Source organism: Xyrauchen texanus, chromosome 37 (genome assembly GCF_025860055.1).
Source record: "Xyrauchen texanus isolate HMW12.3.18 chromosome 37, RBS_HiC_50CHRs, whole genome shotgun sequence".
Lineage (NCBI taxonomy): Eukaryota > Metazoa > Chordata > Actinopteri > Cypriniformes > Catostomidae > Xyrauchen > Xyrauchen texanus.
The window spans coordinates 21,576,740-21,603,761 of NC_068312.1; positions in this window are offsets into that span (position 1 = coordinate 21,576,740).

Here is a 27,022-nt window from a genome sequence, read left to right on the forward strand (position 1 = left end):
ATGAATGGCGTGGAAGGATTTGAAGCTTGGGTCTCGGTGTTATTTCTTCCCTCCGCTGAGCCGCATCGGGACGGGGATTGTAGATCGAGAACATTTATTAATTACATTCAATTATGAAATATCTAACAATGGGATTACTTTTGAAGAGAGCGTCTGGAGCGTAGGAAGCTATATTGAAGAAAGTACAATTCTGGCCATTCCCCTGTGAACCATGGTCCTAGACGGAAACCCCTGAATCCTATGGAGGGAGCCATGTCCGAGAACAGGGGCGTGTTGTCCGGAGATTCTCGGCAGCCATCGTCGATTGGTGGGTAGGAGAGGCTGTCTATGGAATGAGCTAGTGTGAGGAGGTGGGGAACGAAGGAGTGGCCTTGAGGAATGATAAGCATGGCAAAATTTAGGTGGCCTGATACGAAGTGTGAGATTGGAATTACTCGCTGTATGACCTGATCATAGCGAAATGCCTTACGCTGGTGATAGATAATCTGATGAATAGGGGAAGCAGTGCGGAGCCTACCGCTAGGTGTCAGAGGCGCGCCGCAACAGTGGTGCTAGCAATGAGAACATGGAAGTACGTCTGGAGTAAGAAAATGCTGCGTTTTATGGTTTGCATAAATGCGCCCTTGGAGGCGCTCTGGGAACCTCATTCGAAATGTTGTACCGAACGAAATAAATTATTTCACAAGGCTTTGGTGAAGGCTATATTAACCAGATGAATCCAGTTCAGCCTGCTTGGGTCAATTGTCCGTGACAGAGTTCATTCTATGACGTCCAGTAGCACTTTTGTACATAATTATAAATCTAGATATGTTCTCCATTGTTTACATGAGATCTCGCCTGGAAGAATTACACTTCATCGTCGTTCTTCGACAGACTATGAGCAGCATTCCTGTTGTAAAACTGTATATTATCTTATATATTGAAGTCTTCTAAACAGAATGAGCCCATCTCAATGTATAATAATTATTATAATTTTTTTTTAAATGGAGGGTAGTTTTCTAGCTTTAAAAATAACAACATTTATTAATTCTGAAACTTGGGAAATAAAGCCCAAAGTGTCTTTCAAAAGATACTACAACTGTGTCCATACTCCAAGGGGGCCCGTGAATACAGCCATTTAAGTTGGGTATGTCATTTGCATGGTTTGTGCTAAAAAAAAAAGTAGGGGCGCCCATCAACGGGTTAAACTGTGATGTCATGCTCTCTTGGAATGTACACGTCATGGACTCGGTCTTCCTAGTGAGTAGGGCATATGGATGATGAACTGAGAAGTACCCATTACGTGATTTGGGCGAAGGCGACCAGCAAAACAGGGGTATCTTTCTGAATGAAGTAATGATGCATTTGATGGATATGATAATGACTTAGCTAATTTCTGATGGATACCGTCTGCTGCCTGGACCGATGATTTTGCCGAATTTGCGTGGAGCGCGCTCCTTCCGAGCTGGGTCGTGCAGTTCGATTGAGAGAGATCTCCTAAATGAATGAGATACGGGTTAAGATCCGGGTTTGCTGGTTGTTTTTAGAGCTTGTATTTACCCACAAAGTGATAATCCAAAAACAAAGTCAAAGTCCAGGCAACTTTGTACAAAGACAGGTTTATTGTAATTTTTACACATTGCAGAGCAATAAGCAAAATAAAATGAGGTTCCTTGAGGAAAATACAGTGCAACTTTTATCATATAGTACATCCAAGCAGACATATGACACACAGAGAGCTGGAAGACACAAAAAGACAGTGTCTATAGACGTGGTATTGTAACGTTATATCATCTACAGTAATTCATATTCGTGACCAACTGAATAATTCTCTCCCACTTTTCAGATTGTTCCTACACCCTGTCTACACTTCAGGTAAATACTATTCAGTATACTATAATTAGTTTAGACTTTCAAGCTGAACATTCTTCTATTTTGTTTCTCTCTGTACGCACATTAAATAGCCCTATTTCAGAACATGCCAGATTCATAAAAGTTGTATAACTTAATAAGGAACAGTCATTCATAAAATGCCATGCAAACAACTCCAGGCTCTTTTAAATGTGCCATGGAGTCCTGCTGAACCCTCAGAATGATATATTTTTACTGTGCTGCCAATCAATATTTACAGCAAGCAGTTATTCTGTTGCTTTCTTTTGCTTCCTTCATGAAAGAGAGAAATGAGTCTTCACAGAAAACAGCTGTTGAAGTCACAAACATGCTTCATTTCCCTCTAAACGATCTCATCTGTGCCTGGCTGACACTTTCTGAAATCCATTTATACAGCAAGGACAAGATTTGTCTTCCTGTTCCATAGTTTCCAGTCACTGCAGACAGTGAACCCTGCACATGGGCGGCACACGGTCATGCAGGCTCAGTTTTGAAGATGGGGTTATCGAGAGGCGTTCTGCAGATGAGGCAGATGGAAGTGGGAATTTGTTGCATTAGGCCACACTTGTGCACAAATTTTGTGATTCCCCACTCCCCAACCCCTGTCCATTATGATGGTTGCTTGCTTCCCATGGGTTTGATGTTGGCACAAGTTGAGATGAAGTGACGACGTCATTGGAAAGGCAAGGTGTTCTTCCAGAGATGTTCTTTGCACTGATTCTCCAGTGGCCTGGAGAGGTTGAAACGTGTATATTTGCCTGTGTTTAGCACATTGAAACTGCAATGTGATAGATTGTGAGCAGACTTATAAAGCAATGGCTTACATGCGATTGGCTAGGAATTACCCAGCTAATGATGTGATGATGTACAGCTGCTAGTCTTCCCGCTAGAAGTGAACACACACACACACACACACACACACACACACACACACACACAAAATGGACTTCATTCGATAAGTCTTAGTTGTCATAAAAAGCGGCACCTTTACTATTCATGGCCAAAATTGACCGACCATATGAAATTATTGGGAAAGACTAAAACATTGCAATAAGACATTGCAATAAACACACACTTATCCACACAAAAATAAACTGGTATCACTATAACACAGAGCAATTTTATTTGATTTTTTTTATAAAATCTATAAATCATGCATAACACACACATAAAATAGGGGAAAAGTTAATAAATTAAGTTAATAAATTATTTGCATATGCAAATGAATGGTGAAACCGAGAAATGTATATGTAAATAAGATCTAACGATCATAAAATCTCAAAGGAAGTGCATCATTTTTTATCATTTATAAAAACAATAAAAGAAAAGAAAATTAAGTTACACATGTACTGTTTCTGGTCAAAAATGTGACGAAAAGTAAAGTAAGCGGCCCTTCTTTAACAGAACAGGAGGGTTATGAAAGGCTGTGTTTCCACATTATGTAAGTCAGAATAACCTCTGTGTGACCTCCAGGCAGTGATCAACATTTGTCAGCATAGATTGAGAGGCATAAACCTTTGATTACACACAGCTTTATTATTAGGTTTGTGTGCGAGTATATAATACATCTCTCTGATGAGTGAGGTACAGTGATGTTCCCTGCCGTGAGGCTGAATAAATAAGCTGCAGGGAGACTAAGAGCCGCAGCTGTGTTAAGTCTATTAAAGGTTACTGTATTGAAGGCCCAAAGGCACTGTGTACAAGTGTGTATGTTAGTGTTTCATTGACGGTGTGTGCGTTTCTCTCCTTCACATATTCAGTCACACAAACATATTGATGTACGTCAGCGCAAAAGAGAATTTAGGCACCCAGGTGCATGTCGTACACTGCCCCCTCTTTCCAGACCACACACACACACAGACATACACACATATACGGTGTGTTAACCTCTTGAACAGTTTAAAAGTATACTGAGGAAACTTCACTGGCTCTTACTCTAGAAGGGAAGAGAGCAGCGGCAGAACTGCCCTTCTGTAAACACACATCTCACTCTGTTAAATGGAATTTTGTTTGCTGTCACACTGGCAATAGGCTGACCTGACATTACCTCGATTTTTATTAATCTCACAGCACCATAAATGAACAGCACAGCACCGCCAACACCTCTGCAGACTTCCACTTGTGACTCACAGCCTAAAGGTTAAACATGGTAAACTGCTGAGAAATACTGCTGGTCACTTACGATAAATTCAGTATAGAAACAAAAGAGAAACTCCACACGCTGATCACATGATCATTTGTGATACCCTGCATATGTGATTTCCATGACATTAAATAATTTCTCTGTTTCTCAGGAGAGGTGGTGGTGTAGTGGGCTAAAGCACATAACTGTTAATCAGAAGGTCGCTGGTTCAATCCCCACAGCCTCCACCATTGTGTCCTTGAGCAAGACACTTAACTCCAGGTTGCTCCGGGGGGATTGTCCCTGTAATAAGTGCACTGTAAGTCACTTTGGATAAAAGCATCTGCCAAATGCATCAATGTCAATGTAAATGTGTTTTTCACATTAAAATACTTTGAGTCTATGTATTATATTTCATTCTAGTCGGGTATTTCATACTACCCTTGTTTCCACTAATTTCTGTTTCAATGTTTTCTGATTTGAAAATATTTCCATATATTAAAGGTAGTAGGTACAGTCTACAATTACTTAAAGGAATAGTTCACCCAGAAATGAAAATTATGTCATTATTTACTCACCCTCATCATGTCTTTCCAAAACCGTATGATTTTTTATTAATGAATAGTGAGTGTTCAGACTAGAACTTGCATTTTTTTTTGTGCTAAACAATCCACTGAAAAATAACTTATATTTTAGACTTTTACATGCCAAAACCTATTGAATGCTTTCAGAAAACCTGAAATATGACACACAAGCCACATGGATGACTTTATGTCACTTTTGGGTCCTTTACAAAGCTTTGAAGTGATGCACATGTCAGCTTTATTGAAAAGACAGACTGTGATTATTCATAAAAAAATATCTTATGTGTTCTGCATTAGGAAGGAAGTCATATTTGTTTGGAACAACATGAGGGTGAGACCATGTCTGCACTTATCTGGTGTGGGTGAGATACAGATCAATTACGTATTTTTTTACTATAAATTTCCACCTTTGACCAGCCCCGACCAGTAGGTGGTGATATGCATGAAGAATATCAACAAAAAAAAGAATGTGTACATGAAAGTGGAGATTTATGTAAAAGAGGATATAAATACTGTTCTGTTTCTCACCCACACTTATTATATTGCTTCAGAAGACACAAATTAACCACTGGAGTCTTATGGATTTCTTTTATGCTGCCTTTATGTGCTTTTTGGAGTTTCAAAGTTCTGGCGACCATTCACTTGCATTGTATGGACATACAGATCTGAGATATTCTTAAAAAATTATGAGAGTAAACTATTCTTTAGTAAGTGATGACAGAATTTTCATTTTTGGGTGAACTCTTCCTTGAATTAATTTCATGATTAATCTCAGAATTGTTGAAAGATGTGTGTCTTGCAGTTCTCTCATGTAGGGGAAGTTGAATCACAATTTGAGTGTGAGGGGAAAGTGCTTTGTCTTGTTGTTTGGGCTTTATGATGAAGGTGTGACAAGCACCATGGAGGTCAGTTGAAGTGGGTGAGTCGTGATCCTGGATGCCAGTAAAATAATTTAGATAATTATATGCGAGTGTGAGAGCCGCATGAGACGGCTCCTTGTTTTCAGAGTGCCACACTGTTCAGTCGCTTGAGTATCACTGCTTGCTGGGTGAAGAAGGGCTGCATGCTGCCTCATAATAATTTACTTTCATACATTCTCAATGAGTACAGTAACAGGAAATACTCAAATGAAGCTCACACAGAGCTTTGTCACTGACATTAAACAGCCTCCATGGACAGAGTCACACCATAATAGAGAACTAAACATTAATAGACAGAAGGAATAGATTGTAAAAAATGTTTCAAAGAGCATACGCTGCTATTTACCCTGGAGAACATTTACTGCATGTTTAAACACTCATTTATTCGTATGTCATCTCTGACCTGCCACGATTCACCGTAATGATTTATTTATGGCATCAAAATCTCAAATACATAGAACTTACTCACCACATCTGTTTTTTCCCTCTGTAGTCTACTGCTGCACATTCAGTGGTACACAACCGGCAGAAGGGAGATTTCACAAAAATCTCCTGAGGATAACCAAGCCAATTTTGCAAAATTTTGATGAATATATCCCCATCTTTACACAGATGCAATGGATTTGCATTAAAGACATCTAACTAGAGACAATAAAATAAATAGTTCACCCAAAAATGAAAATTCTGTCATCAATTACTCACAATGTATTCTTCCAAACAGACATGACTTTCTTTCTTTTGTGGAAAACAACAGAAGATATTAGGCATTTGCTGTGTCTCGTTTAGAAGGCTGCATGCTAGCTAGGACACATCCTTTGAAAGCAGCAGTATACCGAGCGTCCTCTAAACAAGCCTCATTTAAATGAGATGGAACTTCGTAGGACAAACGGAAACAGCACACCGCTCTTTAAAAAGCACGAGCGCTTTTAGTGAGAAGGGAGCAAAGTCCCATGGTAAGGGAATGTATAAGGTACAGTTTTGAAGCATTATAATGATGTAGAGAAAAAATAAAATAGATTTTAAAGGTGTAAATTTAGTCTACTTTACTACTTTATTTTAATTATATATGTAAAGGGATCAATGGAAAGGAGGAGGCGAGAACCGGCTTGTCAATATAAATAATAGTTTAATATAAAACTTAAACAAAAGACAAACACACACACATGACGGACATGTTCGTAAACTATCTCTCTCTCCCGCACGATCCTCTGCAGTTGACCTTTATCCCTCTAGGGAGGCTTGATTAGCCTAATAGAGGACCGGGTGTGTACGATCACGACCCGGCCCCGCCCTCCGACCTGCCACAATATATTATTATAATTACACTTATATACTCTGCACCAGTCTAATGAGGTACTTCAACTTGAGAATTAATATTAATATTACTTTCAAACATCGTATTTTCGGGCAGATTGGCGTAAATTGTTTTAGACAAATTATGTTCATTTCTGTAGAAGCAAAGAACTGTGGGGTGTGAGTGCCAACAAAGGATACATCTCATGCATCCTCTGAATTCCTGTGAAAGAAGGTTGCTTTCGAAATGAGACACAGCTAATATGTTAGTCTCTGTCACCATTCACTTTCATTTCATATTTTTTTGTCCACACAGAATTAACTTCCTCTCAATGTCTGACAGACCCAGGCATTCTCAAACCAAGATATTTCTATTTCCTACTATAGTACTGTAAAGTAAGTTTGTGATGTGTTTGTTTTGTCTCACTTTTCTTTAATAGCTGTCTGAATGATCTTGGTGGTTTATTACCAACTTTAGAGGGACAGCATTGTTTCAAGGAGCAGTTATTTGTCCAAAATTGTCCTTGGTATCTGCAAAAGAATACCTCTTGAATTAATGACCATCAATATCAATCCATGCAAGGTAGACTCCTTGCTGTTACTCAGTGTGAACCTCAGGCATATTGAAAAAGTAAAAATGCCGTTGAATTCTTCAGTTTGTACACAAATTTCTTCATGATAGAAAACCAAGTAATACAGGGTGTAAAGGTTCAAAGAAATGAGGAAGCGGGTTGCGGCGTTTCCAACTCAGGAATGTCACATTTTATTTAACTCAAAACAAAAACCTATTTGCATTAAGCGCAACGGTGTAGCTTCCACGACAGCAGGTAACACACAAACAAGCTTCGGGTGTGTGTCTCACACGCTCTCCACACTCTGTGGTCTGGCCACTTTTTATTTCTCCCGTCTCTCACTGCGAATACAGATACAAGCAACTACCAGCAATTCATCTCAGGTGAGAACCCTATCTACTTACTCTCTTCCCAGATGGTTGCTCGACCAAGCCCTCGCCTCCACACAGGGTTTTCAAGATTGTCATTCATACATCATGAGAATAGAATAACACATTGGATTGTCTGTGCTAACACATACTTTTTCAACAGAACACTGGGTGTTAGATAATATGTTCAAAACTGGCATTAAAATAAAGATTGCTGTTGAAAAATGTGTTTCTGTCTTTGTTTAATAACATCCACACTATGATTTAGATGATTAGCTCATATGTTTTAGCACAGTTAATGCAATATCACTGATAAAATGAGAATTATGATCACTTTGGGATCACAAACCCTCTCTCGCTTACAGAGGAGTCTCATTGTTTTAATCCATCGTTCTAATAAAGTTATATCAACTGGAACCCACCACAAACAACTTTTTTGTGGATTGGATGTTTTGTTTGTATTAAGTGTGTTTATGGGCTTGTAACTCTGGGCTCTTTTGTTAATAAACAATTATTCCTTGTAGGATTCACTGTCAAAACACTGTACAATAAATAAATAGCAGCATTATTGTTGACTGATTCATGGCTGAACTGATTCGATTCGACTCGACTATTGTTTAAGTTTTTACCAGGAGAGCTCTGCTACCTGACAGAGTTCAGGATTTGTGGGCATATGGGATAGAGTGACCTAGTTACTTACTCTCTAGAGGAGAGCAAAGTGTGTGTGTGTGTCTGTCTGCATCTTTCTTTCCAAGAGATGAAGTGTCGGAGTATAGTGTGGAGTGTTTAGTGGTTGTTAGGTGTCTGTCAGAGAAAAGGAAGGTGAGGTCTGGTTTCCACTACTGGCACTGGTGAAGTGTTTCTTCAAACTCTCATTCGAAGTATCTTTTTTTAGTTTATCCAAATAGGTAGACTGCAATAACTCAACAGTAAAATGCTTATATTTTTACATATGTTTGAAATATTGCTTCATTCATTACAATACATTTCCAAGAAGTATTTTGGGTACTGATTCTGGTGCAACTATGCTATCTAAAAGGGTGGAAGCAACAGACCACTAGTAGAAGGTAAAGCCAACAACACTTTTTGAGATTTGAACTTCATTTAAATGAACCTTTTTATAAATTTTAGTAAAAAAAGTTCAAACTGAATGTTATGTTTTACTATAACCAAAAATATAAGAGCATAAAATTATTTGCTAATAATTATTTACTTTAAACCAAACTCATAGGGGGCACTAAGTTCCACTGATCAAACTGACAATCCGAATTGTGTTGCCTGTGTTACTGAGAAAAAGTTGAGAGCAAATGTTTGTCATCAGACTGATGTTTGTTCTGCTCATCCCTGTCTCATTATTTTTATGTCAAACTATTCAACTGCATTTCACTGATGGTGCCATAATAGGGCTGGAGGGAACAGCTGCTCTCTGTCAGTGAGAGTTCTAGGGCACTGCAGGACCAATGGAAAGTTGTTCAGACCATTGATTAATGGATCCATGGGACAAGTCTCTTCCTCAAAGGAGCCAAGACAGAGACTTTATGATGGCATATTGACAAAGGAAATTCGACTTGTTAAAATCACGTCCTGTCTTTAATACTATTATGACATTGTCTGTGCTTTTTAGCCAGAACTCTCTTTTAATGTAACATTTATGTAATTTATACAATCACCACAAAATGGTGTTGTTAAGACTAGTGGTCGACCAATATATCGTAGAGACCGATAAATAGGCAGATTTTCAGAATTTGTTAATTATCGACATCAGCCGATACATTACCCTCTTTGACCGATTTGTTTCTTGAGGGCACTGAAAATCACCTGCTTGCACGTGAAGGAACTGAGACATGTAAACAACTAGTTACGAATAATTTTGATGTTTCGTGCCGTCGTGCTACTACAATAATAGGCCATTGTGCAACACCGTCTCATTTAAACGGTCCGCATATCAGCATTTGAGCTCATTATGTTAAAGTGCTCACCTGGTTCATTCTCCCTCTCTCTCCTCAACAGTTCCCAGTAACTTTCAACTGCCTTGTCTAATGATAAAAAGGCATATATGATATACCACCTAAAAATATGCGCATATCTCGTTTAAACAGATGTAATAAACCAACCTCACACATCTTCAGCAGATCCAGCATCTTAAAACGCTCATAAATCTTCCTCTGAAGCACGTATTCTAACAGTCTCTCCTCAGCAGTTCCCTGTAACTTTTCTAATGATAAAAGGCAAATACCAATAAAACATCTACTATATACCATTTGCAAATATGCAGATATCTCATTTAAAAAATGGAATTCACAAACCTAACGTTTTCTTCCCATCGAGCGCTCAACTAATATATTCCTCTGAAGCACATATTCTATCAGCTAGAATAAAAACTTCAGGATCAGGATCAAAAGTTCCTCTGATTCACAAATCATGACGGTCAGTCCGTGACCATCCAAGCAGGCGATCCAGGCCGTTTAAACTGCTAGGAGATTGCTGCTCATGCTGGATCCGCACAAGCATATATGCAACTTAAAATTTCGCTTCAAGTGTGCTATGAGTAAATGTCTTATTCACTATGCACTGTATGTGTAATTGGTTTGATTCTGTATTTTCTGAGAAAATGCGATTGCTAACGTGTACATTTTTACACATTTAAAGTTTAGTGTGAAATTGAGTAAATATAGTGCTAAATAAGAGTTCATTCATTTTCTAGCACTTTTATATTAATGTTATTTACAATATTAAATTGTGTGATATTGGCATTGTATCGGCCTATCGGCCACCCTGCTCTCTGGATATCGGCAGCGGCCATTAAAATACCCATATTGGTCGATCACTAGTTAAGGCCCTTAGCATTCAGTGTGAATCAATGGTACTTTTTAAACACCCAAATCTGTAATTTATTTAGATTAAAAAGGGCAGGTGCTCTGTTACATACCCACATTTCATTCTTTAAAAATATTCATGGACTTTTTGGCCTTTGTTATATACTCTTATGTTTCTTTCTTTCTTTCTTTCTTTCTTACTATCATGTGTCCTGTGATCTAGTTAATAAGGAGTAATTAAGTCTGTCTGTATCTTACCAAGGACAGTCAATAGGGGAATTCAGTCCAGCTATTAATCTGCACGAAGAACACTCCACTTAGCACTAACCTGTTTGAGAGAGATATATCTCACTGTTCGCTCCTATCTTCTTGCTCTGAGATATTAGGACAATGTGTAAAATTAATATATCCATTTTATAATTGTTCTAGGCAAGTCCTCAGACATTACTGAGGACATAACTGTGCTATTAGTTCATTACTCTGAGCAAAACAAATTATACTGATTTTTTTTTCAAAGGTTAATCTGACGTTATTAAAAGTCATCAACAAATACAACTTTTAGTATGATGCCACAAGCCAGATAAAAAAAAATGGCCTTTACATAGGGTTTAAAATCTGACCACTTGAAATTGCTTTTATTTTTTATATTTTATAATTTATATAAAAAAAAAAAAAAACAATATTACAATTATTTTATCAGAATAACGATTTAAGTGAAATGAATGAATTCCATAATCTCTTCATGTTTCGTATGACTGTGTTTGCTTTAACGACAACATGCACTCGAGCTGGCATGGACTCCACAAGTTTTGTGCAAAACTTTCAAAAGAGCATCTTATGTGCTTCAACAGAAGCAAGGAAATCTGGTCTTCTATACTGTACGATTCTTGAGTTTAAAATTTCCTCCCATCAAACACAATCTAAAGTCAGAGAATTATAAGTAATAGAGTAATAGTACAGAGTGCTTCACTCTAAAGAGAGACACAACTAATGATATTGAGATATTGAGCAAAGATTGGTGATTCAAATGACCCCGTCCATGTCATCACCCTAAAATATAAGATGTTACTACATCTTACTCAATAGCAAAATCAATACAGCTCCTCCATTCTCTATTACACCCCATTAACGATGAGATGAAGGCTTACGGTAGAATACTCAGGTTGGTTGTCAGCTCTGCTCTGATTTCACCGGACAACTGATGAATAAGTCATACTGAGATTGTCAACAGGCTGCCAGCCCCTTCTACTACCCAGGGGACAATTTTATGCTACCTATGAACAGGATTGATTGAGCTCCCCTTTTTTCAACCACTTCTTTTATCAAGGAAGGATCATTGTGAGCTTCTTGACTGGGCTTTGGCTCCTGTCTGTTCAGGGACTGGTTTCCCCACAGCTGTCGTAGCATGTTAGAGATTGTGCCAAACAGGTTGTTCATTAGCAAAGTGCTAGTCTTTCTGCGCCAGCATCACCAAGTATCGTGAGCTGTTTTACAATGGAAGTGCTAGTAAAAATTTTGAATTCTGAGACAATGAAAGAGTCTGATAGTGTTAAATATATCTAGTCTGATGTCAGCATTATTACTGGTCTATTATTTACAGCGGGGTCCAAAAGTCTGAGACCGCATTGAAAATAGCTATGGGATTTCAAATCTAATTTAAATATGTAAAATAAACAGAATGTAAAATAAATAAAATTATAATATAATTATAAATAATTAAACATTTTATACATAAAATGAAGAAGAAATATTTAAAGGGAGACTGTAGTTTAATTAAAATAAAAATGATCTAATAATTTACTCACCCACATGCCACCCATATGTTTATGACTTTCTTCAGCAGAACACAAACAAAGATTTTTAGAAATATATCTCAGCTCTGTAGGGCCATACAGCAAGTGAACGGTGATCAGACCTATGAAGCTCCACAAATCACATAAAGGAAACATAGAAGTAATCCATAAGTCTTCACTCTTTAAATCCATTTCTTCAGAAGTGAAAAAAGAGTCCAATGTTTACGCTAAAGCTGCGTACACACTGCCAGCGACTTTATCGCTGCAGGTCGCCAGTGGCTGGCGGTGAAGTCGCTAGTGGGTGTTCCCACTACTGGTTGCCTAGTAACGTTTATAAATGACATTCACGGATGCCTTTCCATTGCTGTTGACAGCGAATCTCTTTTCTTGCCACTAAAAACAAACATTTTGGAGGGAAAAGACTAAATATAAATGGAATCAGTACATAAAATGCTTTATATCAAAGATGAATGAGAAAGAAGTCGTGCTGTTTGCCAGAGTGGCTGTTTATCTGCGGCGAAAATGCAAATGTCGGTCTGTCTGGGTCCATAAAATCCCCGCGATCTCAGATACACCTTTCCACGCAGTATTTGTCTTTAAAATGTCCTTGTACGTGGGAAGAGACATATCATAGAGCACTGGAAAATTTCTAACAGCAAGAATTAGCCTTTCATCCATCTTTCCGTTACTGCAGGAGAGAGAGAGAGAGAGAGAGAGAGAGAGAGAGAGAGAGAGAGAGAGAAGGATCACGTGAGCTCTCCCGTCGTCTCTCCTATTGGCTGTCGCTTCCGTTAGTCGCTCCAAAGTTGAACTTTTCTCAACTTTGTCGCGTCGCTGGACACGCCCACATCTAGCGCCAACGGCGCGATGTCGCTGGCAGTGTGTACGCACCTTAAATCTCCATTTTCAATTTTACATCTGAAAGTGAAAGTAGAGATTGAGAGTAAAAAAGGATTTAAATATTGTTCTGTTTCTCACCCACACCTATTATATTGCTTCTGAAGATATGGGTTTAAACACTGGAGTCTTATTGATTACTTTTATGTCTCCATTATGAGATTTTTTGAGCTACAAATGTCTGATCCCCATTCACTTGCATTGTATGGACCTGCAGAGCTGAGGTATATTTCTAAAAAAATCTTTGTTTGTGTTCTGATGAAGAATGTCTCAAACATGTGGGATGGCATGAGGGTGAGTAAATGATTAATCATTTTTGGGTGAACTATCCCTTTAAGATTCTGCACTATTTATAGGTCACTAATCAAAAGTAAGCACATTTGTGACATTGACAATATCAACTCAATGTCAAAAATTTTAAAATTCCTTGCTTTCATTGAAACACAAAATGCTCTTTGGCCCATTCTTAAATCTTGTCGGATGACATGGATCATGATGTATTGCACAAACTTGCAAAGTCCATGCCAGCTCGAGTTCATGCTGTCAGCAAAAGGTGATCATAGTAAATAGGTACTAAGATATTCTGAATTTAAGTTAAAACTATTAAATAAATGTCATGCTGATATAAAAAAATGTGTGGTCAGAAATGAGAAATGTGCAAAATTGAAACATTTTCTCATGTGGCCTCAGACATTTGGACCCTACTGTATAATATTCAGGGAAAACAAGATATCTTCTATCTTGCTACATCTAATACTTTTTAGACAGACACAAAGAGATGCAGACAAGCCCAGACAATGCATATCATCTCTCTTTCTCCCTCCCTCTTCCTCCCTCTTTTCCTCTCTTATGTGGTCTCCTGTGGTTGTGTCAGAGGACCTGAGCACTTTGGCCGGGTGGGGGTAACGCCAGAAGAGTCAGGGGCAGAGAGCACTTCGGCATAATGCTGTCTTCTTGTGTTCTCCGGCAGGGGTGCCGAGCTTGGGGTATAGAATCAGTGCACTCGACTGTAACCTAGCAACCATTCATTAATGTGGCTGACCCTGCATGGGGGCTTTGTGAGTCTCAGTTCAGAGATGTGCGCTTGTCGCCTTACAGAGTATTTAAGAACCAGTGATTACTGAAAACATGTCATAGGGGCAGTGAAAAAAGGTTGGCATGGAGGCACTCAGCTGAAGACCACCATATTAGGACACTTATAATTACTTGTGTAAAAAAATACCAAAAGATGATATCTAAAATTAAAAAGCAAAATTGATGGTGGTGGTCTGCTAGCTTAGTGGTTCTACACTGGTAGGTCTTCTGATTCCATGCAAACAGCATGGAAAAACAATGCTAAGTGGAAACAATAAAATGTTAAAACCATATAATCATGCATAACTAGGATAGCATAATAAACAGACTTTTCACCCTTTAAAAGAGAGGAGAAAATACTTTTCTTCTACAATATCTTCTGCTGATGTAAAAGGATATATGTCCTATGAAGCTCTACAAAATGTTGTCGCAAATTCATGTGTCACTTGGTATAATCATGCCAAATAAGGCAATAGCCAACTTAGCAGACAGGTTGTATAACATGCCCTCATCCTCAAATTAATGAATTCAGTGAAAAGATATCGAAAGTTTTGATGCTGAAAATGGTTTGTGCTTACAGAAATTTGAATAATTTACCCAGTGCTCGAAGTTGAAAGTGTTGTTTAACGTATTGGCACTAGGAATGTACATGGTTACCGTTTTTAACATTCGATTAACCGCAAGGTTTTACAAACCATTAATTTATACAATTTTAGCAAAATTGAATAGCAAACAATTTGGAATCATGTTTAATGGTGTAACAGTCACAAGAAATGCCCTTTGCAACCTGAAATTCTACCGAATGCAATGAATGAAACAGAATCTAGTTGTTTTTAGAGATCCATTTAAAAAAATGTATATTTATTAAAGTTTACTTGGTGTCTAAAAACACGGTGATCCGGCGCGAGACGCTGAAAGAAAAATCTTTCAATGCAACAGTCAAAGACCCGCCCAGAGTGTGTTAACAGTATATAGATAAATATTACAGATGCACAGAAAAGCATGTTTGAGCAGTCCCTAACTCATCCTATACTCTAAAAACTGACCCAAACCCGGCCAGAAAATGACAGTTTGTTGGAACTTGTCAAGTTTTGGTCAGGATGAAGACCTCTAGTGTGCATAGTGGTGCATCGAATGGTTAACCTAATGTTGAATTAGGTTGAAAGCTCCAGTTTCCAGGTGAAATGTCCACAGAGTTTTTCCAAATGGGAGTTGTATTTTTAGCTGTAAATTATGTAATAATGTGAACAGAAATGCATCTTATTAACCATATTTCCTAACCCAGAGTTCGGCAACCGATGGCACGTGTGCAACCATAGGCACAAAGAGGGATAATCACTGGCACGCAAGCAACAGAGAGAGGAGCAAGGGCGAGTCTAGCCCCTTTTTAGGGGTGCTTCAGCACCCCTAAAAAGGAGCTCAGCACCCCTAAAACTTGGAGTAAGAAATGTTGTTATTCTAAAAATTGTGTTCGTCTTTGACAAGGTTAAATAATGTCCAAAACATACCATGTAGTTTGTGGTTTAAAATGTATGTGTTAAAGATGAAAATGAAAACATCCCCGCTTAGCAAATGGTGTCATCCTCTTCTCCTGAATCACCATGGTACACCTATAATAAGTGTTTTTTTTCGGACTATTTTAGTCCAGCGGGTCGCCGCCGCTGTGGAGTAGCACAGGATCTGGGTGACTCGTCCATAGTCATAAACGGAGAGAAGTAGCGCCGGTTACAATGTTCTTCCGCAAGACGCATGCAGTTCTGTTTATTAACTGCTAGAGCGTGAAACAAAAACAGCAGCACGACAAATAAACTGCGTACCTGTGTAGTGCGTACGTGTGTCTCTGTTGGTAAAGTTTATCGTTAATTTGATACTCATTTTAACTATCGGGAGTCATGTAAACATGACATCACGTGCGTCTTTTCTGGTCAGTCGTCATGGAAACATGAAGCCCTGGTGTTTGGACCAGAGTAAAACAAACATATCACTGTATACCACCAGTATGTGTGAAAACACTCACTGTGGCTTTTTAAATGAATTGTTATTCATTCCTAGATTTATGTCTGTTATTTTTCAGTTGTGGCTGACTATCAAACTAGACAATAAAAGAAAGTTTAATGTTTTTATTTTGCTGTATTTAATCATTCCTCAAACACAGAGGATTTAACCTGAACCAGGCTTAACTCCTGAACTCCTAGCATTACTCTCTCTCTCTCTCTCTCTCTCTCTCTCTGTGTGTGTGTGCGTGTGTGTGTGTGGCCTGCCAGTGAGCAATGGACATATGACAGTTCTTTAAAAGAAAAAAGTTTTTTTTGTTCTTCTGAAAAGTGTTAAGCTAAAGTAACAGATAATGCAAACCAGCTATCTGTTGTTGTATCAAATTACTTATCTAGGCAATGGTCCCCTGCTTTTATTTATTTCAAACCCACAATGGAGAATACAGCTTCTCTTGTGAAATTAATTTGTGATTTAAAAAAGTTTCTAAGCCCAATAATAATAATAATAATAAAGACATTTAAAATGGCACGCCTCTGTGTGCCTTTTGATCATATCCTTAGAATCTGTAAATGGTCTCCATAACATTTTTGTGACATGACAAACTGACCTCAACTCTCCTGCCTACAATATATTTGTGTATGATTGTCAGTGCCAAGGGAAAGAGAGGGAGATGGAGAAGGGGAAAGGGAAAGGGAAAGGGAGAGCATGCAGGAAGAACCAGGCGAGGAAACAACAACAATAAATTGACATGTAGTGAATAGTGGCAAGCAAAACAGTAACTACTCATACTCCTATACTAATTTATTGGCATTAAGTAGCCTATATTACATTTACTTTTTGTAACATTATTTTACACCACATTTTTTCATAATAAAGGAGGAGGAAAACAACAGGGAGAGTCCATAAGGGATGAGAGGGAATTGACTAGTGAAAGAAATGAAGAGACAGAGGGAGTGCAACATAGAGACCACCAAGCCAAAGCAGCAGAGACAGAAGAGAGCTGTTCAGACTTAGGGGATAAGGACACTGGTCCTAAACAGTTAAAGCTGTCTCAATACCCTCATACTCAGTTTGGCACACAAAAAAGAGCCTTTCAAGAACCATTTTTTGTAAATAATTTACAGAAGATGAATTACATTTTGTTGTCCAAGTACCTGTTACTTTGTTCAGTGACAATAAAGTTGAATCTAATCTAACCAATCTGATGACTGTTGATACAAAAGGAGGCACATGGAGTTAACGGTCAGGAAAACCAGCTGAGTGAAGAAGGTTTTGCGTTTGTTACAGGGGGCTGTCTGTGTGAACTCACAATTAAGCTGGTGCTCTGAACAGGTCTTAAATAAAGATTTTGGAGTTAGTTGAACCAATGTTAAAATGATAAAATAATTTTTCAATAGACATATTTTTTGTTTTGTGTGAAAAGAGGGTGGGTGGTGGCAGTGGGGCTCATTGGGTGCTCAGCACCCCTAAAGCTCTGACCCTAGAATCGCCCCTGGAGAGGAGTATTTTATTTATATTAATATTTACCTCTTCTCTTGATGTAATGCTCCCTCATAATTATGCAGTGTGCTTTACTTAGTTATGAGCTGAATGGGAACACACTAATTGCTGAGCCGCTGATACTGTGGTGGCACAGTGATTGACAAGGAAAATTAAAAATGGCACTTCTTGTCTAATATGTTGTTTAGCCCTGAACAAACTGAAAACCTTAACCTAACAGTCAGTGAGGTTAAAATACATTTTCAGGGCAAAAATGCACACTGTGAATTGAGCTCACCATAATTTCTGTGAACGCAATTAGTAATTCCTGGTTTCCAAGGGAGGAGAACCCATGTCCCTCACATGTCTTTGAATTGATACACAAATGTGATGGGGTATGCCACTTTGGGAGAATGAGGATGATTTCTGGGCACATGAACATTCAGTTGCAATGTGTTGATTTCGGAGTGATCATACTGAAATACAGCCCAGACTACAGCACATACAGTCCAGATTACATTTGGTAATGTGTAGGGTCACCACTTGATGTCCAGTGTAAAACCAGGGTACTAAATCAAAACAAGCAGAGAATCAATGTACTCGAGGTAGTCTGGCAGTGGTGTTTTTCATGTTTTGTCAATATACTGCATTTTATATATATAATTTAAACAGCTATGAGGGGTTGATTTAATAGGATTGTTATATTATTATAGTTGAGAAAATTGCTGGTGTCTGTTCAGTTTTTCTGTGAAAAACTCTGTATTGCATTATGGGAAAAACAAAATAAGATTCAAACCTTAACCAACCAGACCTTACCTAGATCTAAACCTTAACCTGCAACCTGTCTGTGTTGAGGAGAACAGGGTCAGCTCACACAGGTGAAATCCCTAGGTGGTCTGATTGAAGTTGTAACTAGAAAATACTCTCTTGGTTCCTGTTTTCAACCATAACACTAAGTCTGCTTGAATTAATAATGGCTGACATTGGGCATATTTTTCCAGAGAGCGTGCCCAGAGGGAACTGTATTTAGGACCGACTGGAAACCCAGAACACAGACAGGCAGAACACACTTTCCATAGAGGAGACTAGGAAAGCATAAGAGATGTGTGGGGAGAAGATATGGAAAATAGAAGAATGAGGAAAATATGTGAGGGTAGAGGTGAAGAATAAAGACATGAGGAGGGACCAAATCTTGTTGTGAACTTGCAGTATATCAAAATGAAGGACCAATAATATCCCAACTGACTGAATTTTAATCAACTTTCAGTCAAAGTTTAGTCAAGACTTATGGGTCATTCACATCTAACATGTTTTTGCATCCTCCAGTGCTGCTTTTAAATTGTTTTGTATGTAAACAAGCACAATGCGGACGTCTTTGGCCATTCCGCCAACTCTTGCTGTTTTTCATTGTTTCGCACAGAAGTGGTAAATATTTGTAGATGCTGTGTCAAGTCAACATATAAAGATGTGACTTGAGACACTGGCGTTCTGTTTTATTCATGCGCCGTGTCTATCGTTACAGTATGGTATAAGAGGAATCAGAAATGAAGGGAATAGACAATCAGGTGGAAACCCATTGAGTTTTTTCGAACCAGCTCCATAACCTAAAGGCATATGTAAAAGCATGTATTTCATCTTGACCCATGATCAGCTAAAGGTAAGAAAACATCTGGAACTTTTACAAAGGTTTTCTCTTCTGTCAACCTGTAGTCTGATAGACTAAACATTTAGTAATGTTTCCAATGAGAATGACATATGAAATAACTGATGGGTTCTGTCCTCAAAACTGATATCTTGGGTCATTGTTCAACCTTTGATTGCATCTGCAGTCACAAAGTTTACCTCGATATAAATAGCCCCACTGAGCATTGAGACAGTGGAGGGAAAAACACTGCAAAACATATTTTTTAATCAGTATTTTTGTCTTGTGTTACATTAAACATTCTAAAAAGTATAATGTAGGAAATTTGGTAGTATAAATGTACATATGGATTAAAGTGGCCACGTATATCCATCATTATGTAGGGAACAGTATGTGTATTAGAAATTAAATTAAACTGTCCACATATCTACGTCATTATGTAAGGAATTTCATAATAGAATTAGTCATTTACGTAATAATGTGAACAGAAATGCATCTTATTAACCATATTTCCTAACCCAGAGTTCGGCAACCTATGGCACGTGTGCAACCATAGGCACAAAGAGGGATAATCACTGGCACGCAAGCAACAGTGAGAGAGGAGCAAGGGCGAGTCTAGCCCCTTTTTAGGGGTGCTTCATCACCCCTAAAAAGGAGCTCAGCACCCCTAAAACTTGGAGTAAGAAATGTTGTTATTCTAAAAATTGTGTTCGTCTTTGACAAGGTTAAATAATGTCCAAAACGTCTCGGGTTACATGTGTAACCCTTGTTCCCTGAAAAAAGCGGAATGAGATGTTGCGCTGCTAAGCGCTATGGGGAACAGCTCTAGCTGTGAGCCGAGCTGAATAATGTGTGGAACACATCAATGAACATTGACCTGAATTTATAGCCTCGGCTGATGTAATCATTAGATGCACCTGAGGCCAGGCTATAAATGGATACATCACCAGGTGTCATCAGATACTTCTTTTTGAAGAGCAGTCCTGGGACGTCCCAGTGCGGCAAAGCAGTGCAACATCTCGTTCAGCTTTTTTCAGGGAACAAGGGTTACACATGTAACCCGAGACGTTCCCTTTACAAAAAGCTTCACTACGATGTTGTGCTGCTAAGCACTACGGGGAACGCAATACCCACGCCGCCGCACTTGGGGCTGTCCGGAACCCTACGGTTGTGCAGTGTACTCACAAAAATGCGAGAGGTCTCAGACATGAGCTTCAGATGTCGACTCAAGGGCATAAGAGCCCGGAGTAGCATAAACATCTAAACCATTCAATTTTGATGAATGTGTGCGGAGAGGACCAGCCTGCCACATCACAAACTTGTTCAGGCATGAGCTGAGATGTCGACTCAAGGGCATAAGAGCCCGGAGTGCAGAACATCCAAACTAAAAAGTCCAATGAATGTGTGCGGAGAGGACAACCTGCCGCATCACAAACTTTTTAGGCATGGGCTGAGATGTCGACTCAAGGACATAAGAGTCCGGAGTAGCAAAGCATCTAGCTCATAAAGTTTGATGAATGTGTGTGAAGAGAACCCTGTCGCAACACAAACTTGTCATAAAAACTGATGAATGTGAGCGGAGAGGACAAGCCTGCCGCATCACAAACTTGTTCAGGCATGAGCTGAGATGTCGACTCAAGGGCATAAGAGCCCGGAGTAGCAAAGCATCTAACCCATAAAGCTCGATGAATGTGTGCAAAGAGAACCCTATCGCACCACAAACTTGTCATAAAAACTGATGAATGTGAGCGGAGAGGACCAGCCTGCCGCATCACAAACTTGTTCAGGTATGAGCTGAGATGTCGACTCAAGGGCATAAGAGCCCGGAGTGCAGAACATCCAAACTAAAAAAGTCCAATGAATGTGTGCGGAGAGGACAACCTGCCGCATCACAAACTTGTTTAGGCATGGGCTGAGATGTCAACTCAAGGACATAAGAGTCCGGAGTAACAAAGCATCTAGCCCATAAAGTTCGATGAATGTGTGCGAAGAGAACCCTATCGCAACACAAACTTGTCATAAAAACTGATGAATGTGAGCGGAGAGGACCAGCCTGCCACATCACAAACTTGTCCAGACATGAGCTTGGGATGTCGACTCAAGGGCATAAGAGCCCGGAGTGGCAAAACATCCAAACTATAAAAATCTAATGAATGTGTGCGGAGAGGAAAACCTGCCGCATCACAAACTTGCTGCAGAGGGAGACCTCTAGCCAAGGTTTTAGAGGAGGAGAGCCCTCTGGTAGAGTGTGCCCTGAAACCTACTGGCGAAGCTTGACCGCACTCCTCGTAGGCCCGGGCAATAATGAGGATGCCTCTTTGAGGGCACCCCGCCCACCAAGCCGTGGCAAACCGCAGTGGCCACATAGAACCTGGCAGTGGCGAGGCAAGTGCCCGCTGACAGTTCTTTCTACAGAAAATCCAGAACTGAAGCAAACTGGCAGTTAGCTGGTTCTGTAATAAGAACTTTAGTAGAAGGAAACGCATGCAGGCGCATTTGCGTTACTACGTTCAGCCCCTCCCGAGGGGGAGGGGGGGACTGGCGACTCGGGGAGAAGTAGAGGAGACATTGCGCTATCAACAGAGGTGAAGAGGTCCTCTTCTGCCCTGTAAAATCTACACAGATCAGTTCCAAGTGGAGGGAGCCCTAGCACTAGAAATGGTCTCGATAAACCCAAGAGAAAACCCTGTGAACCTCATTTGGTACCCTTAGGGGCCAGAATGAAAGGTTTCACAATTCGGGCCAAGGATGAGAAGGTCCTCCCTGTTCGGAATCGCCCAAGGCGAGCCGTCGAGGAGAGGAATTAGCTCCGAGAAACATATCCTGTTCGGCCAGCGCAGCCATTAATACTGAGGCAAGACCCTTGCTGGTGAACATAGCCAAGACTCCCGGAGCAGAGAAACTGGGGAAATAAATGCATACAGACGCATTCTGGGTCATGTATGTGTCTTAACGTCCAGACCCAAGGGGCTGGGTGATTTCAGGGAGAAGTAGAGGAGACATTGCGCTATCCATAGAGGCTGAAGAGGTCCTCTTCTGCCCTAAGATCTCACCCAAACTTGTTCCAAGTGGAAAAAGCCTGGCATTTAAAAAGGTCTCGATAACCTCAGGAGAAAGCCCTGTGTCCCTCAGTTGGTACCCTTAGGGGCCAAACATGAAAGATTCCACAATTCGGGGCAGGGATGAAATATTGCCCTGTGCCTGAGATAGAAGATCCTTCCTGTTCGGAATTGCCCAAGGCGAGTCGTCGAGGGAAGAGATTAGCTCCGAGAACCAAGCCCTGTTCGGCCAGCGCGGTGCTATCAGTAAGAGGCAAAAACCCTTGCTGGCGAACTCTGGGCATCTACTACCTTAAGGTGGAGTTCTTAACCCCCCCGTTGATATTTCCTGTCTGGACCGTAAATCTGCTCCCGTATACGGGCATCCAGGGATATAACTGACCTGAGTGACAGGAGTTTACCCTGGGCCCTAAGGAGAATCCGACGTGCCAGAAATACAGCTGACAAGAACGTGGGTCTCCTTGAAGATTTATGTAAGAGGCTACCGCTGTATTGTCCACCCGCACCAAGACATGGCAGCCTCAGGAGGAGGTATTTCAGGGCCAGAAATACAGCCATCAACCGGAGACAGTGACTGTGACAACCGAGCTGACGACCCTCCTATCCCCTTAAGCTGGACGACCACTTAGCCTGAGGCGCGTAAACCTATTTAGCCCAGGGGTTTTGGCCCTTGGAAGAAATACCCTGGCTTTTGGCCACAACAAAAACGGTCTCATGAGCAGAAGGTCCAGAGGGATCACCGTGGACGCATTCGCCCTGAGACCTGGAAATCGTTGATACTGATAACAGTGCAACCTTGTCCTAGCCTGACTTTGCTCAGGGTGATCTGAATGGACTCAGTCCTGGCGGGAGACAGTTGTGCCCGCATTGTGATTGAACTCCATACGATGCCCCGATAGACAGTGTTCTGAGTGGGAGAGAGGACGCTTTTCTTGGCGTTGAGCCTCAACCCCAGAGAAACAGATGAGCTAAGATGATGTCCCTGTGCTGAACTGCCAGTTCCTGGAACTGCGCTAGGATCAGCCAGTCATCTACGTAATTCAGAATGCAGATGCCCCGGAGTCGCAAGGAGCCAGCGCTACATCATGCGTTGTGAATGTGCGGGTAAAAAGGGCTAGGCTGAGTGAAAGAATCTGACCCTGGAAGACTTCGCCCCCGGAAGTGAACCTCAGGAACTTTCCATGTTGTGGCAGAACTTCTAAATGAAGTATAGAAGTGCGTCATAAGATCGATGGTGACCAGCCAAACGAGTTGTAGGGCTTGAGACACGACCGTCTTGACAGGCATCATCTTGGACTTGAACACCCACGGGTAGTTCAAGCTTAAGATCTAAGCCAGACGCCACCCCTCACCCTCCATGGGAAACGGGAAGTATTTAGTGTAATAACCTAACTCTCTCTCTGGAAGGGGAACACATACCATGGCCCCTTTAACCAGGAGATTGAGTTTTTTTTTTTTTTTTTTTTTTTACAAAAAAAGAAATCCGGTTTACGGTAGTGAGAACACGCCGTTGAAACACGGAAAAGCGGCGAGAGAATTAAATCCTGACGCCCTTATAAGACCCACAGAAAAGAATATATCGTAGAAGTTTCCACGCTGCCAGGATCTCTGAGATGGGTATTATATTTTAACACTTCCTGTTGAGGGGTTGAAGCACGCGCCCCGTCCCGAGGGGAGCTACCCCCTAATCTAAGAGCAAGAACGTCAGGGTTTTCTCTTACTAGAATTTATAGTCCTGAGGTCTTGCTTCGGGGGCTCGCGAGGGCGGCGAGACTGTCCCCAATCCCTGGGAGGAGGAGCACGACTCGCCACGCTTTGCTTTTGAGCCTCCCTTCAGTCAGGACCGAGGTGGGTCTGAGGCTTGCTCGTCAAGCGCAGAACCCACACGCAGGTCGTCCAGGAGGTCAGCCTGGTACGCCTGAAAAACAGCATAGTGTGCAGAGCAGCACCAGCCTGACCTGCTGCTTGATAAGCCCTTCCCACTAAAGTGGAGGTTGTCCTACAAGGCTTTGAGGGGAGAGAGGGCTCCTTAAGTGACGATGCCGAGCCCGGCGAGAGATAGCCTGCAAGCGTCTCTTCGACCGGCGGCATCACTGAATACCCCCGTGCCTCAGCACCCACGATAGTCGAATATAATGACGTCGATGGGTATGTGAACACGGGAAGAAAATATATATATATTTTCAATATATATATATAGATTTTTTTTTTTTTTTTTTTTTTTAGGGGTTCTCCATGAGCGAAAAAGCTCTTCATGGAGGTTATCAAAGAAAGGGAAGGGACCCATGAGGCGTTCCCTTTCTTAGACTGGAAGATAAAATCTTCTTTAACTCCCCTAATTTGGAGCATTTGAAGCGTTTGGGGGTCTCTTTTTCGCGTGGCCAGTCCAATCTGGCAACCGCACGAGTAACAACATCGAGCAATTCCTCCGTAGACAATATATTTGTGTATGATTGTCAGTGCCAAGGGAAAGAGAGGGAGATGGAGAAGGGGAAAGGGAAAGGGAAAGGGAGAGCATGCAGGAAGAACCAGGTGAGGAAACAACAACAATAAATTGACATGTAGTGAATAGTGGCAAGCAAAACAGTAACTACTCATACTCCTATACTCATTTATTGGCATTAAGTAGCCTATATTACATTTACTTTTGTAACATTATTTTACACCACATTTTTTCATAATAAAGGAGGAGGAAAACAACAGGGAGAGTCCATAAGGGATGAGAGGGAATTGACTAGTGAAAGAAATGAAGAGACATAGAGACCACCAAGCCAAAGCAGCAGAGATAGAAGAGAGCTGTTCAGACTTAGGGGATAAGGACACTGGTCCTAAACAGTTAAAGCTGTTACACAAATGTGATGGGGTATGCCACTTTGGGAGAATGAGGATGATTTCTGGGCACATGAACATTCAGTAGCAATGTGTTGATTTCGGAGTGATCATACTGAAATACAGCCCAGACTACAGCACATACAGTCCAGATTACATTTGGTAATGTGTAGGGTCACCACTTGATGTCCAGTGTAAAGCATGTATTTGCATTTCCTTGTGTTGCTTGGTTCTTTGGCTGTCAGTAGAAAGTTCTGGTTGTTCCGTCTATGTTTGGGACCTCTGTTAAGATCTTGGATGTCTGTTGCTGCGATGATGAGGTGGGGATCTGAAGCAAGGCCTCCAGCAACGGAGACTCGTGACTCCCTATAGCGCTGGAGAGTCATAGCACAGAGAAGAGAAGAGCTTCCTCTGAACTTTACACATTTCAAGCTTTCTTGCACTCTGCATTGCACGGAACTTGAGGGGTGACAGAGCGAGGCTGCAAGCCATGAGGGCCAGAGTGCTGGGATGTAAGACCTGAAAAGGAAGTGGAGAGAAGCAAGAGAGCTGGAGAAGAGATATAGTTCTTTCTTGGTAGGGGAGTTTTGAGTTGAGATTGGCCACACCCCAAAGGTGCCCTGAGCCAATCAGAAGTGTCTTTTCTGAACTTTCTGTTCCTCCTTCTGATGTTGATTTACAATCCTTTTTGTAAAGGATTCTAAAAAATTCCCACTCGAAAAAGTACGTTTTAATCATAATCATAATTTATTTAAGGAAATTGGTGTAAGAGACATCAATATTCACCACATAAACAGGCAAGCATTTCCATATTAAACATGACATACCTTCTCATTAAATTACAATTATAATTTAGTTATAATGCATGATAAAACTTAGCTTTAAACACGAATAATACATTACACATTATGAAAAAAATTATTGTCAGGATTATGATCAGGTTATACCTTGAATTAGCATTTTAGGTACTTTGGCAGATTATGTGCAGGATAAGATTACAGTAAAGTAAGTTTTGGGATTGTGTCAAAACGCTGTTTGCAGGAATTTTTCAGGAATGATTCCTCCTTGTTTAATTTTAAGCATAGAAACTGGTTATGTTCAAGAACAAAAGTCTTAGTATTGGCTTATGTGTTAAGGAGAGTCTGTTTTATCTCTTTCTCTCCTATTGACCATCACTTCTTACCTTAATGTAAGAATAACCAACATAACCAACTCTTTGCTGAGTTGGTTATGTGATAACCATGGGAATTAACTAAGAGTGTGTTCTGACAGATCTGCCCTTTGTTCTTTGACCATTTTATCGTCCAGAGGTAGGTCTCAACTACACTCCTTGGTGCCTAGCAGAGAATCTTTTCATTTATGATGTTGAGGTATTTTGGGTTCCCTTGTTTGGTGACAGTTACATTTTAGGCAGATGTAACAAACTTCTCATTTAGCTTGGCCATGCCGGACTTAAGGGTGCCATTTTGGCAGCTATTATTTTTATGGCTTTGAGGAATTCCTGATGTGAACTGCAGGGCCTCTGTATTATTCCACTAATCATTTTCATGCCTTCAGTCACTACAATAATATACATAAAATATTATAACTTATTTCTATACAATATTTTTGACAAGTTTATTATTGCTCATTGGCAAATAGCCTTTTTCTAATTGATAAACCTCACTAAAGTTGGTTAGATTTATGTGGAATAGAGTAAGAAATATAAAT